General features: G+C 43.5%; 1 protein-coding gene across 7 annotated transcripts in view; it reads left to right on the plus strand.

The window, feature by feature from the left end:
* Positions 1-12,652, plus strand: part of EXOC4 (exocyst complex component 4) — a 309,659-nt gene that overhangs the window by 55,428 nt on the left and 241,579 nt on the right. The window lies entirely within an intron of this gene.

Raw genomic sequence — 12,652 nt, forward strand, 5'->3', positions numbered from 1 at the left:
AGGGACACCTTGGGTTCCAACACCTGGGGGCTCCTGGAGACCCTCCTGGAGCAGCTCTGTGTCAGGAAAAGGAGATGCGTTGGATTTTTTCCATCTTCAGCTTCTGTTTGTTGTTATCTTATCAAAGCTTCAGCACGCTGTCTGCACCAGACTCTGCGTGCAGGAAAAGCAGCACAAAAATGGCCAACAATCTCGTGTTGCAAGGCCTTTTGAGTCTAATCAAAAACTAAGCTACCCAATTAAGAAATGACACCTAAATTATTTCCCTTTCTAACCCAATAACTGACCCCTAAAGACCCACAATGCAGATTTTTCTACCCAATTACAAGACACCACCCAAACCCAAGAAGAAAGAGGAAGAAGAAGAAAGAAGAAGGGAACTCAAGACAACATCCTGTACCCTCCATCTTGAACCCATCTATAACATACCAAAAATCCTAAAACCTAAATTTCTCACCCATGTGACACACTACATTACTCTCTACAATCTCTACAATCTATTTCACACTTTTGTGGTTTCTGGTTCACCTTGAGGCTTTGGAAGTTTTCTCCATGAATGAGGGTCAGAGTCAGTGCTCCCCTGGGGGTCAGGACACCCCAGAGCAGACAAAGAAATATTCCCAGTGCTCTGGGTTTCCACAGAATCCCTCAGGTGGGCACGTTTTCAGCTTGGAGCACAGCTGTAACAAATGGAAAATAATACAAAAAAAAACCCTAAAATACAAAAATAAATACAAAACCCTTTTAGAACCGTGCCAGAGAATACCTGTCATGCTCAACACTCAGCAGTGCTGGGATTTATCTTTGGCTTTTTTGGTAAGTGGCCACATTTACAACAGATTGTAGAACTCCAAAGAGCTTAAATATCAGCAAAAAAAAAAAAAAATCCCATGGATTTATCCTTATGGTGTTTGGAAAGGTTGATTCCTTTTGCCTACCAAGTGATTTATCAGCAGCTTTCAAAGTGACATTTTTGTTCTGTGTTACCATGTCATGCCTGTCTTATAAAGTGTCACAGCTCTAATGGCTTGTCTTCTGCTGTCATTATGGCTGGGTTTAGGCAGCTCAGACACTTGGCTGCCGGCGTGTTTGCAGCAAATTCTTATTTGATTCTTCCTCTTAACTGCAAGAGACTAAAGCTGTGCCTTGCTTAGGCTTTATTCAGGTGCTGTGCCTCTCACCCAGGCATCTGTGGCTCTCTCAAGCAGCAGAGCTCTCATCTGTCACACCTGTTCTCTGATTTTTGCTGTGTTGTGTGTTTTGTGTTATGCTAAACACGTGTTTAGTATTTTTTTTTTAATTTATTTATTTGGAGATCACCCTTCTACATAGTGCACAGATGTGGAACTTCACCTGCCATGTGCTAGAGGAGGTCAAAGAAGTGAGCCTGGCATTATTTACAGGAGGTGGAAGGATTTATGTTGGTCATTCCAGCTCTGGGCTGGTGATGGAAAATGCTCTCTGCCTCCTGCCCTAATTCACTTTTTCAGTTTTGGGCTGGTTTGTAGCTGTTGTTCTGCAGGATTGTTTTACTGTGCAGTGATGCAGTTTTTTTTTTTTTTTTTTGCCTTACCCAAATATTCCAATGACTTTAAATACTTGGACATGATAAATGTAAGGTGCTGGCCTTCAAACCCCTTCACTGACTCCTTACCCACATATTGGTCTTTCTAGAGGAATTACTATCAAAGAAATCTCCATTTCCCTAAGCCACAGACTTGCAGCTCCCTTCAATACCGTTCTTGCAAAAATTTGCTTGGAAATGTCCAGCCAGAGGTTCATGAGGGGTTTTCTGAACAACAGAAAATGTCACACACCTGAAGTGGGAATAAATAAGGGAAGAATAAAAGAGAAGAATGAAATTTAAGGATATGTGGAATGGGTTTGGGATGGGGAATCTGCAGCCATCTTCCTTTGATCCATGAGGCCCAGAAAAACTTTGAGCTTTGAGTTCTGCAGATTTTGCTCCCCTTGGAGTAAGAACACTCCCAAGATTGTTCCTTCAGTGTAGCAGAACATCAAGGCTGGATATTCCCGTCCTCTGTGGGGGTTTGGGATGGGTTCAGTCCTGGTGCGTGGTGAAATTTGGAGTGATTTCTATTGGCTGTTCCTGAATAGCATTGCTAGAACTCAAAGCCTGTGGAGGTGAGAGCACTGAGGAGTGAAAGTGCTTTCTGTGCTGGGCAGACAGTGTCTGACCAAGATCTCTGGAAAAAGTGTGCCAAGAAAAACAAAAACAACCCACTTGGAAAGGTTTCCTTGTTCTTGGGTGTCAGGGGGAGTTGGAAAAGCTTCCACAAGAGCTTTTACAATGCATAAAAGCAGCACTTTAAGATCCATGATCTCTTGCTGGTTTAAGGTAAGAGATGAGCACTGACTGGCATGAAAGGGAGGAAATGCTGCATTTCTTTGTTCAAAATCTTGTTGGTGTTTGTACCTTAGTTCCACTGGAGTGGCTTAAAATATTTTTACCTTAGAGTGTAAGAAAACCTTTGATTCCAAAGCCTAAATTATCTCTAGCCTGCTTTTCTCTGTAAGGATAAATTTTGGAGGGGAGATCTTAGGTTTGCAGCAGAGGGAGCAGAAAACTCAGTTTTAAAAGTGTTTAAAGCTGTTGTGAGGGGCTTAAAACTTGGAGGAAGCGGCTCAGGGAAGTGATGCCATCCCTTCAAACCCCAGTGAGTGGAATTTAGTCAGCACAGCAGAGCAATCTCACACGAGTGCAGTTCCCAGGGATCACGTTCTGTCCCTGTGCATTGTGCATCTCTGCGTGTGAAATTCATTACAGCAGGGTTGTCTCTCCAGGTCTTCACACAAAATTAACAGGAGCTCGTGCTGGGCTGCAAGTTGGGGTTTGTGGGGGATGAGTTGTTTTCTGCAGCTCGTTTTTGGAGCTGGGTTTTTGAAAGCTCCCTAATAACTGCACCAGGCACTCTGGCCTAGGGTGAGGGGTGGCTCAGCATTGAGCAGTGTTGAGGTACAAAGCATGCAGATGCAAAATATTTTTGACCTTCTTTGAGAATGGAGGAATAACACAGAACACAGAGTGGCCTATTCCAGTTGGTAGGGGAGTGCTAGAAAACAAACAAAAGCAGTTTGTCAAAATATTAGAGCAGCCTTGTTCAGGAAAACACTGTTTGAAATTATTTCCTTGTCTCACAGCCAGCGTAGCCCTTGGTCATTTTGTTCCATCAATGGGAGAAGGGGGGAAATTTGTTTAAATTTTAACTTAAAAGTTTGGCATTTTGTGTGGAGCTAATTGAGCTCTTCAGGGCAGGAGTGGGTGGAACATCCTCCTGAACAAGCTCATTAATGCAGGATCAGGGCCTTGGCTGGAGAGAACTGGGAACCACGTGCTGATGTCAGTGCTTGTGTCAGGATAAATAGTGAGGGAATTCTGAGGTTTTCTGGGACAATTCCTGTGCTGGATCGTACAGGAATGTTGGAATGAGTCCCTCTGCTCTGGAGCCAGCCTGGGAGAGCTGGGATTGTTCCACTGGAGAGGAGAAGGATCCAGGGAGAGCTTCCAGCACATTCCAGGCCCTAAAGGGGCTCCAGGAGAGCTGCAGAGGGACTGGGGACAAGGCCTGCAGGGACAGGACACAGGGAATGGTGCAGGACCCTGCTGCAGGAGAAGCCACCAATGACTTGTCCTGCTGGTGACATGACCAGCTCAGGCTGGAGCTGTTTGCCTCCACGGAAGAGATCTTCTCTCCTTTCTTAGTGGTGAATTTGCAGTTGATGATTCTCAATTTTTTGGGCTCTGTATTTTTCTCCCTCCCACAGAAGAGAGGGAGAATCACACGTATTTTCTCTGGGACACAAATCTTTAGCAGGCTCTCTGGTGGGCTGTCTGCTGAGACGACACTGACAACTAATATGTTCCTTTTTTGGGGGTTTTTCTGTCTAATGCTTTCCCGTGTTTTCCAAAATTGGTGTCTTTTAGCAGCCCAAACATTGCTGAAACCATAAGGAAACTGGGGAAGGAGGAACTGAAGCCTCCTCTCTGCCCACACACTCCTGTTGTGCTACTGCAGAGCTGGGGATAGCAGACACTGAGCCTTGAGAAACCTCTCTTAAGGATGCTCCACCATCCTCATATCCTTCCTTATCCAAAGGAATGGCATTTGATGGGGGCAGCAGGGAAATGGGATCATTTTGTGCCTCACATCTGGGCCTGGTGCTGGGCAGTGGGAGTGATCTTGCAGAAAAGCTGCATTTAAATTGCATTTGCTGTGTCACACTTGGCCAGGAGTCCTGGGAGAGCACTTGGAGATGAATTTCAGGGCTCTGCTGCAAGAACCTGAGTCCCTGTCTGGTTTTTAAGGGAATTAATGGCATAAAATCCTGGTTCCCTGGGGAACCCAGCTGAGCAGGGGAATGTCTGTGCAGTTCAGCTGATGCCTTGTGGAGGCTGAGCTGGAGCAGAGGCTGGGCAGAGCTGAAGAATAAAGCAGGGATTTATTCAAAGGATCTCCTCCATGGATCCACCTTGGGTAGCACCAGAGCCCAGCCAGGGCTGCACCCAAGAGGAACCAAAATGGTCCCAAAATGCACGAGCGCTCACGGGGGCTCTCACTTTTATCAGCTCTGCTCCATTTGCATATTGGAGTTAATTATCTAATTGTAGCTTTAGCCCAGGCACTCCCATCCTGCTTGTTTTTCTCTCTCCAGCCCACGCTGTTTGTGCTCCTGGGCCTGAGCTTTGGATCATTTGTCCTTGGTGCCCAGCTGGAGCAGGAATTGTTTTGTCTCCCTGCTCTGTGCACAGAGCTCGCCATCCCATAATGTGAAGCTCAGACCCACACTCTAAAGCAGCTCAGAATGTGAAAAATGTAAAAGCTAAACCTGAGGCATCACAGCAGCCTCAGTTACTCGGTGGGAAAGGTGTGGAGAGGTTTCATCCCCATCCCAGCCTCTGCCAGCTGTGCTGTCATCCCACTGCTTCCTTTTCCACAGCCCAGGATGTTCTCCTTGCTCTGGCAGGATTCTCCTGTCAGGAATCTGATTTGAGGGAGTTGATTTGGCCAGGGGTTTGCTGCTGGCTGCTTTTTCTCCTCCTTCAGGTCCCTGAACTGTGGCAGGGCTGGCACACGAGCAGGCGAGGGAGGGAAGGCACCGTGGAAAAGGGAAGGGAAAAGGTTCTTTCCTGGCAGGGGAAGGGTTTTTCTGTCAGCTGAAGCTGCTCCGTGGAGCTGCTCATGGAAAACCCAAGTGCTTTTTGCTGGGTGGCTCAGCACAGGTCTGAACCTTTGCATTTGAAAGCTGAATGAGCTCTTTGTGACACAGTTGGTACTCAGAAAGTCAAATCAGCTCTTTGCATGAGAGCTGTTAATGTGCCATAAATCTTGGCTGGAATGCCAGAGCAATATCTGAAACTGCTGCTGCCTTTGGGAAGTTCACCAGGTGATGTTTTGAACCTGAAGCAGTTCTTTTTCACAAAGTGGCTCCACAGATATTTAATGGCTTTGTGGTCATCCTCCAAATAATGGGCCTGACAATCTTTGTGGTTCTTTTAAAATGGTCTGAAGTGTGTGGAGCTGCTGCCCTTGGACTCCTGACTGGTTTGTCTCATTAATGCTCATCTCCTTGAGAGAACGTTGGTCATAAAAGGAATTTGTCTGCAGCTTTAAAAAACAAATACAGCTTCACTCGGTCTCTAGCAGGAGAAAGTGAGGAGGGAGAATTCCACTCCTCAGAAAGCTGATATTTAAAAAATGGAATTTAAATAATTAGAGTAGGTCACTTGATACTTTTCCCTCCCCCACTGTTATTTGACATGAGCTCAGCATATGCAGGAATAAATCCAGCAGGGTGTTACAGTGTTTTCTGCAAATATGTGCTGCTAAGAACATGAGAATTTCTGGGGAACTTTGCAGTGCAGGAAGAGTTTCATCTTTCTGGATCTAAGGAGGGACCAGCTGATTTTGCAGGAAGGTATTTTTTTAAATTTTGGCCTAAACAAAAAGATTTGCAATGTCCTGCCCCCCCCCCACTAAAATGTTTTATAGATTTGCTCCAATTCACCTAAGAAATTCAAGTCTTTTTGCAATTACAAACAGCAAATAAATTGGTGCTTTTGTTAAGCTCTTAAGAAGATGCAATTGGAATTTGGGATGGTGGAAATGGCCTTGATAAAGGTGAAAAAACGTGTCAGGAAGCGCAGAGAGATTTCATGGACTCACTGGAAGGGCACAGGAGATGGCAGTGGCATCTGGCCTTTAAAAAAAAAAAATAATATGAAGTAGAAATGCCCCAGACAGATCTGTTTTCTCTCTGACTGGACAATCCTGGCTGAGCTGTGTTCAAAACTAACTGAATTATGTGGTAACAGGTACCTGGACGAGCTCCAGAGCTGAGCTGGCTGCAGACATTGGATTCTTTTCTTTCCCAGGAATGGCCCTTGTTGACCTAGCTGTGCCATATTTTATTTTATATTCTGTTAGCAGGGTGACAGAGCAGAATTTTCCTCCCATACTCCTTCATTAAGAACATTTTGTTTGGACACATTTTATCCTGGAGCTGTGGATCCAATGCATTTCATAAACACCCAACATTTATGCTGAAGTTCAAAGAAATCAAGCCCAGAATAAAAATTATTTGTTTGAACAAATAATTCAACAATGTGCAGCTCATTGCAGAGGAGGGCAATGGGCTTTGGGGAGATTTTAAAAAGTATTAACTCCTTTAATGAAATATTTGCAGTTTTACGAGCAAGGAAAAAAATCATCATCTTTGTTCCATGCTGTAGAGAGCATCAAGCTGCTCTGAACTTCACTTAAGGTGGATTTTCCTTTTAATTGGTTATCACATTTAGTTGCATGCTAGTTTTAAAGGGGTTTTGAAGTTTATGCCTAAATATTCATGTAACTCAAGCCATGTGAGTTAAAAGCAACTTCAACTCTGCTGAAGGTGCCGAAAAAGGTGCCCAAATTCTTGGAGAGAGAAATAATTTCAAAAAGCTGTTTGGTGGAGTTGTGAAAGTCAAAGTCAGCTCTGCTGGGTGTTAGGCTGAGAGGAAAAGGTTGGGAATGCAGGATAGGGAATGACACATTCCCTACTTTGATATCTGGCAGTTGGCACAAAACCTGTGCCTTGTGAACCCGGGGCCAGCATTAAATTCTTTTTAATTGATACAGCTTGAGAACACTGAATTTTTTCCAGATTTTTTTTTTCCCAGTGATGCCACTTGGAAGCTTTTCTTTCTCAAGTTGGAAGATTCTCTGATAAGGACTAAAAGGGGGTGTGGAGTGACCGTCACACCTGATGTGACTCTGTGATTCCAACAGCAATGTGAGTTTTGGAAAGAAAGGATGCAGAATTCCCAGCCTGTACAGGGCTTGTTAGGCTACATCTTCTTGGAGCTGATAAATAATGGGGATGATGTGGAAAAAATGGAAATTCTGCTGCAGATTTGTGCCATATCTTTTATTTTAACCATTTTTGAACAGTTTTGTCAGCTCTGATGTGAATTTTTTTCCCCCCTCTGTTTTCTGTCAGTGTCTGCTGCACTTCATCCCTGCTGTCAGCTGGAATTAGGAGGTGCTACAAGGAGTTCATCAGCATTTGTGGACATGTTTTATAGGACTATAAACCTCTCTTTTGATGTGCTGAGCTCATACTCTGTCCCTGTGTGAGTGTCTTTGTTCTGATGCCTTGTGAAAGCTGACCTGGAGCAGAGGCTGGGCTAAAGAATAAAGCAGGGCTTTATTAAAAGGATCTCTTCCATGGATCCACCTTGGGATCTAGAATTAAATTAGCTTCAAGATCCCTTCCAACCCAAACCATCGTGTGATTCTAGCACAGGAAAGACCCTTATCCATCAAAATACAGAATATGAGTACAAAAACAGCAGCAGGATTTACCAACATGTTCATTGTAATCAAACAGCTGGAGAGGATTCACTGTGTCCATTCTAGCAATCATGGAAACCCATTTCCACCTGGGAAAAGGGGGGACAGGAGGGAATAAAGTAATTAACTGTGGCCTGGCCACAGTGATTTTACTCTCAGGGTGTAATTAAATGCCCTGGAAAGCTCTTTGGGGTCTTCATTTACTGGCAGAACTTTGGGGAACTTCATTTACTGGGTGTGCCCTGGGTGAAGCTGGGAGCTGCAATCTGATTTAAAAACATAATTAATGTTAATAAACATAATATGTTAATCCACATTTTCCAGTCAGAAAAGCTGCGCTCCCTCTGCTTTGCATTGGCTTGGGAAAAAAACCCAAAATATTAAAGAGCAGCACCAGGAGAGAAGGAAAAAATCCCTTTGTGCTCCACTCTGTGGGCCCAGTGCTTTTATTGAGTGGAGCTTTGCCCTTTATTTTTAGTGTTCCAGAGGCCTGGAATGTCACTGATCACATCTTGCCACGGTTCCTGTGGGTGAAATGTTATTTTCCAGTGGATAATGTGGGGGTGGTGCCCACTATTCCCAGTGCAGCATTGACTGAGGGGCCCTGGAAAGGGCTATAAAAATAATTCTCAAGCTGTTAACTCAGCCCTTGCTTTTCTGCAGTTTCTGGTGAACCACCCTATGAATTTCTGTGATGGATGAGGTTTTCTGAAAGAGCCAAAGGCATTTAGGTTCTAACTCCCTTGGCAATCTAGTGGGAATTGGACAACTAATTACTTTGGATTCTTTGGAAAATCCCAGATCTAATTTTGTATTATAATAACATGATTTCAAAGGAAGGTAAACCTCCAAGAAAAATAACATTTGGTGTAATTTTTTTACTTTTTTTTTTTAATAGACGCTAGAGCTGGTTTTTTTCTGGCCAGTTCTACTGTGTTGAAGCTCCTTTGGAAAAGGCTTGGAGCAGGAGGTTGGATGGATGGGCTGGATGCTGCTTTTTCCAAGGCCCTGTGCAACACCTGAGATGAAAACTCCTGTCTGATGCACTCCAATTGCACAGAGGTTAATTGTGCCATTAATTTTCTCTCCTGGGCTTTAACAGTTGGAATTTGCTGCCCATGACAAGGAGAATAATCCAAATTAGTTACACCTCCCAGCAGGTCAGTAAATAAATAAATCAGAGCTGTCCCTTAAGTGTAATATCCAGAATCTGTCTGTTTTTACTGACAAAGGACACTGGAACAACATCAGGTTTATCTGGGACACAGTAAAGGGATGATCTCACTTTATTGCAGTGATTTGATGCTCATTCCCTCGCTGTTTAATCAGTGTCACATGGCTGGTGCCCTCCTAGAAAAACTGCATTTTCCAGCCCCTTTTCCTGCCAGAGTGATCAATGATGGTGCCTCTGAATTGTTCCTCTCGTGATGATTTGCTTTAATTCACGAGGGTGACTTTCTCTCAGAGCCCATCGTGGTCCTAAGGTGGAAAAATGAAGATGTTCCCAGAGATTTCTGTGGATGTGAGAGCTGTGGTGGAGAATGTTCCCAAAACTTAGTGATCTCTCAGGAAAAGTGATGCTGATTCCTTCCTGTTACATAAAAATAATTTTAAAAATAAACATAAAAAAAAAAAAAGTTCCATCAATCAATATAAACCTAACTATAATAATAACTTTAAACTTAAACTTAAAAAAAAAATTACAACCTTCCTTCTACCTCAAACTACTCCAAAAACAACCTTAATTAAATCAACTAAGTTATTAACTAAATAAACAATCTCATACCATTTCTCTCACATTAAACAATTTACTAATATTCAAAATAAAAAATGCACAACTCTAGAAAATGAAATAATTAATTTTCTTTTTTTTTAATACACAAACATAAATACAAAAACTTCAATAAAATCTACTATATAAACCTTTCCAAGCATTCAATATCTATACATAAAAACATACAACAATTACAAACAAATAGAACCAAACTCAAAATCAGATCCTGCATTGCAAAGGGGATTGCAGCTCTCCCACAGGACACTTTTCTTTTTAGTGGGACCAATTTTGAGGTGTGGATTTGTCAGGGTTCATCTCTGCCAAGCCCACACTGATTTTTCAGTGTCCTGCCTGCCTTGCAGCTCTTCAGTGCTCACCAGGACTGCTTGGACACGTAGAAAATAGAGATTTGAAAGTATTTCTCAGAAAATCTGGCAGCTTTTGCTTTCACACTCAGAGGAATAGCAGAAAAAAAAAAAAAAAAAAAAACAAGGATTCCAGAGGATGGCACATTTGTGAAAATTACTGTGAAAATAATTCCCAGTGCATGGGGAGGTTTTGGTTCTGCTTTTGGTGTGGGGACAGGCCAAAACCTTGCAAGGCATCACACTGCAAGCAAAATTTGAGCATCCTGGTCCAGCTTTTTAGTGGGGAGTGGGATTGAAGGGGAGAGAATTCCATCCCTGCCTCCATGTGTGGTTCAGGACTGGGCTGTCACACCAGCCACTCGTTAATGCTTTGCCTGGAGCAGAACTGTGACTCTCTTTCTGTTCATTATTAATTTGTCATTTTCAAATCTTACTCTTTTGGAGCTGTTTGGAAGGATGTGGGGGGTTGGAACTGGATTATCTTGAAGGTCCCTTCCCAGCCCATTCAGTGATTTTCTGATCTTTGTGCAACAGGCACCTGAGTGCATCTGGGTTTATGCAGATCAGAGGATGTGATTTGCAGGAATTTGTACAGTCAGCCTTCCCTTAATGGCAACCTGTGTGATTCCTTGAATTCTCTGAGGTTGCAGGCTGTTTAAAGCAGGTTAGAATTTGATCCTGGTATTCCCAAATCCCGCTTTCCTTAGCAATGATTTTTTCAGCATAATGTTCTTTGGTTTAATACTCTTCAGAGACTGAGTTTGAGCGATGTTCTTTGTTACTTGTACCTCATATCTGCTGTTTTGCCTCTGCTCCCTGTGCTTTATCTCTTAGCTGTGTTTTCTGAGAGCCAGCCAGATGTGAATCTGAGTTTCTGCACTGAATTTTCAGCCTGCAATGTGTTCTGTGCTCCAGCAGCAGCAGCAGAACGATTTTGGGTGCTCACAGTCCACCCTAAACACGCTTTGACATTGGCTGCAAAGTCACTTGGATGAAAATCCCAACATCAAACAGGGACTGAAGGGATTCTGCAGATGCAGGGGAGACTGAGGTTTTATCAGATTTACCCTCAAGGTCACCAAAATGTGCTCTGCCTTTCCAGGAGTCTTTATTGCCACGCTGGGTGGGTCACTCCTGGTGTGCTGCTCAGCCCCCTGGGAGGTGCCAGCCTTGGCATTTTCTGGGAGTGCTTTTTCAAGGCCAGGAGTTCAAATTGAAGGTTTGCTTAAACATTCTTCTCTTTTACGTTTCGTTTTGCTGTGAGCTATAAAATTACCCATTTCCTAAAAAGATCAAGTTGAGGGTTCGCAGATTAATTGATGGTCTAAAAACAGCCTCCTGTGATATTTCCTCATGGCCTGTGTAGGATTATTGTGTGATCTGGCAGGGAATTGTTCTTTTGGATGCATAATTTTGTGCTGTATTCATGATCCTCGGGGCTTTTGGCTTTATTTTGAAAGGTGCTGTAGAAGGAATGTGAATCCCTTTGACATTTCCAAGCTACAGCCCCCTCAAAATTGTAACTCAGTGTCTGCTGAAGGAGTAGATGCTGGAAAACAGGAGCAGCACTGTTAGCAAATACATCCAGGGCAGGGCAATACAGTTAAATTTAGGGGGAATTCAGCAATTTGGATTTGTTTTTTTTTCTGTTTGAGGAACAGACAGGGGGCTCTTCCACACCCCCACCTTCCCTGTCATCCAGTGTCCATGAATTCCTGGAAAAGTCTTTCTCTTTCCAAAAGTCTTTCTCTTTCCCCTGTAGTCCTGGCTGAGATATTGGAAAGGCAAAACTTCCTGAGGGTACGGAGAGTATTTAAAATGTCTTTGTGAGCAGAGAACTGAAAGTTTTGGAGTTTTCTGGGTGTCTGTTTGAAAAGGCTCTGCATGATATTGAAAGAGCTGCCCAGTAAAAATGTGCTTGCAGGGGTTGTTGGTCCTTTTAAGCTTTACAGTGCCATTTTCGGGGTTTTGGGGATGTTTTGCTAATGTGGCATTAAGGAATGGGAAAAAAAGCAATGGCTTTTCCATTATAGAGGAAAAATTGATCTTTTTCGGGCTGTAATTGATTTGTATTTGCGGGGTTTTTTGCCTTGCTAAATAGTCTGGTTGTGTCATAATAACCCCAAGCCCCAGCACCTCGGGAAGATCCTGATGATGCTGGCATTTCTGCACCTGCTTAATTTGGGTTTGCAAGGGAGGCCAGCGAGGCTGCCTGGGAGACTTCACTTCAGCGATGTGCTGGCGTGGCAGAACAGAGCCCAGTGCACTTTAATGAATCTGAAATCATTTCCACCACGTATTTGCTGAACCTCAGCTTATTTTTGCAATCCTGTAAATGGCTCATTAATTGCTGAGAGCCTGACCATCCCTTTGGACCAAAGAAGTTGGGGCCAAATTAGAGTTTCTCTTAAGCAGAGCTGACTTGTTCCTTTAGAGTGGCCCTGGGTGGTTCTGTTTCTTTTAAAGGAGACTTTGGGTTGAAAACATTAATTTTTAGCTTTATCTGCCTCATTTTGTATCTAAATTTTTACCGAATCATAGAATGGGTGATACGGGCACACACTGGTAAGTTTTGAGCCTTCTCTGCTCCAGGCTACCCCTTGTGCTGGACACTCCAGGTGTGGCCTCTGCACTCATCCAAATTCCTGCTGGCTTCT

Source organism: Vidua chalybeata, chromosome 5 (assembly GCF_026979565.1).
Source record: "Vidua chalybeata isolate OUT-0048 chromosome 5, bVidCha1 merged haplotype, whole genome shotgun sequence".
Lineage (NCBI taxonomy): Eukaryota > Metazoa > Chordata > Aves > Passeriformes > Viduidae > Vidua > Vidua chalybeata.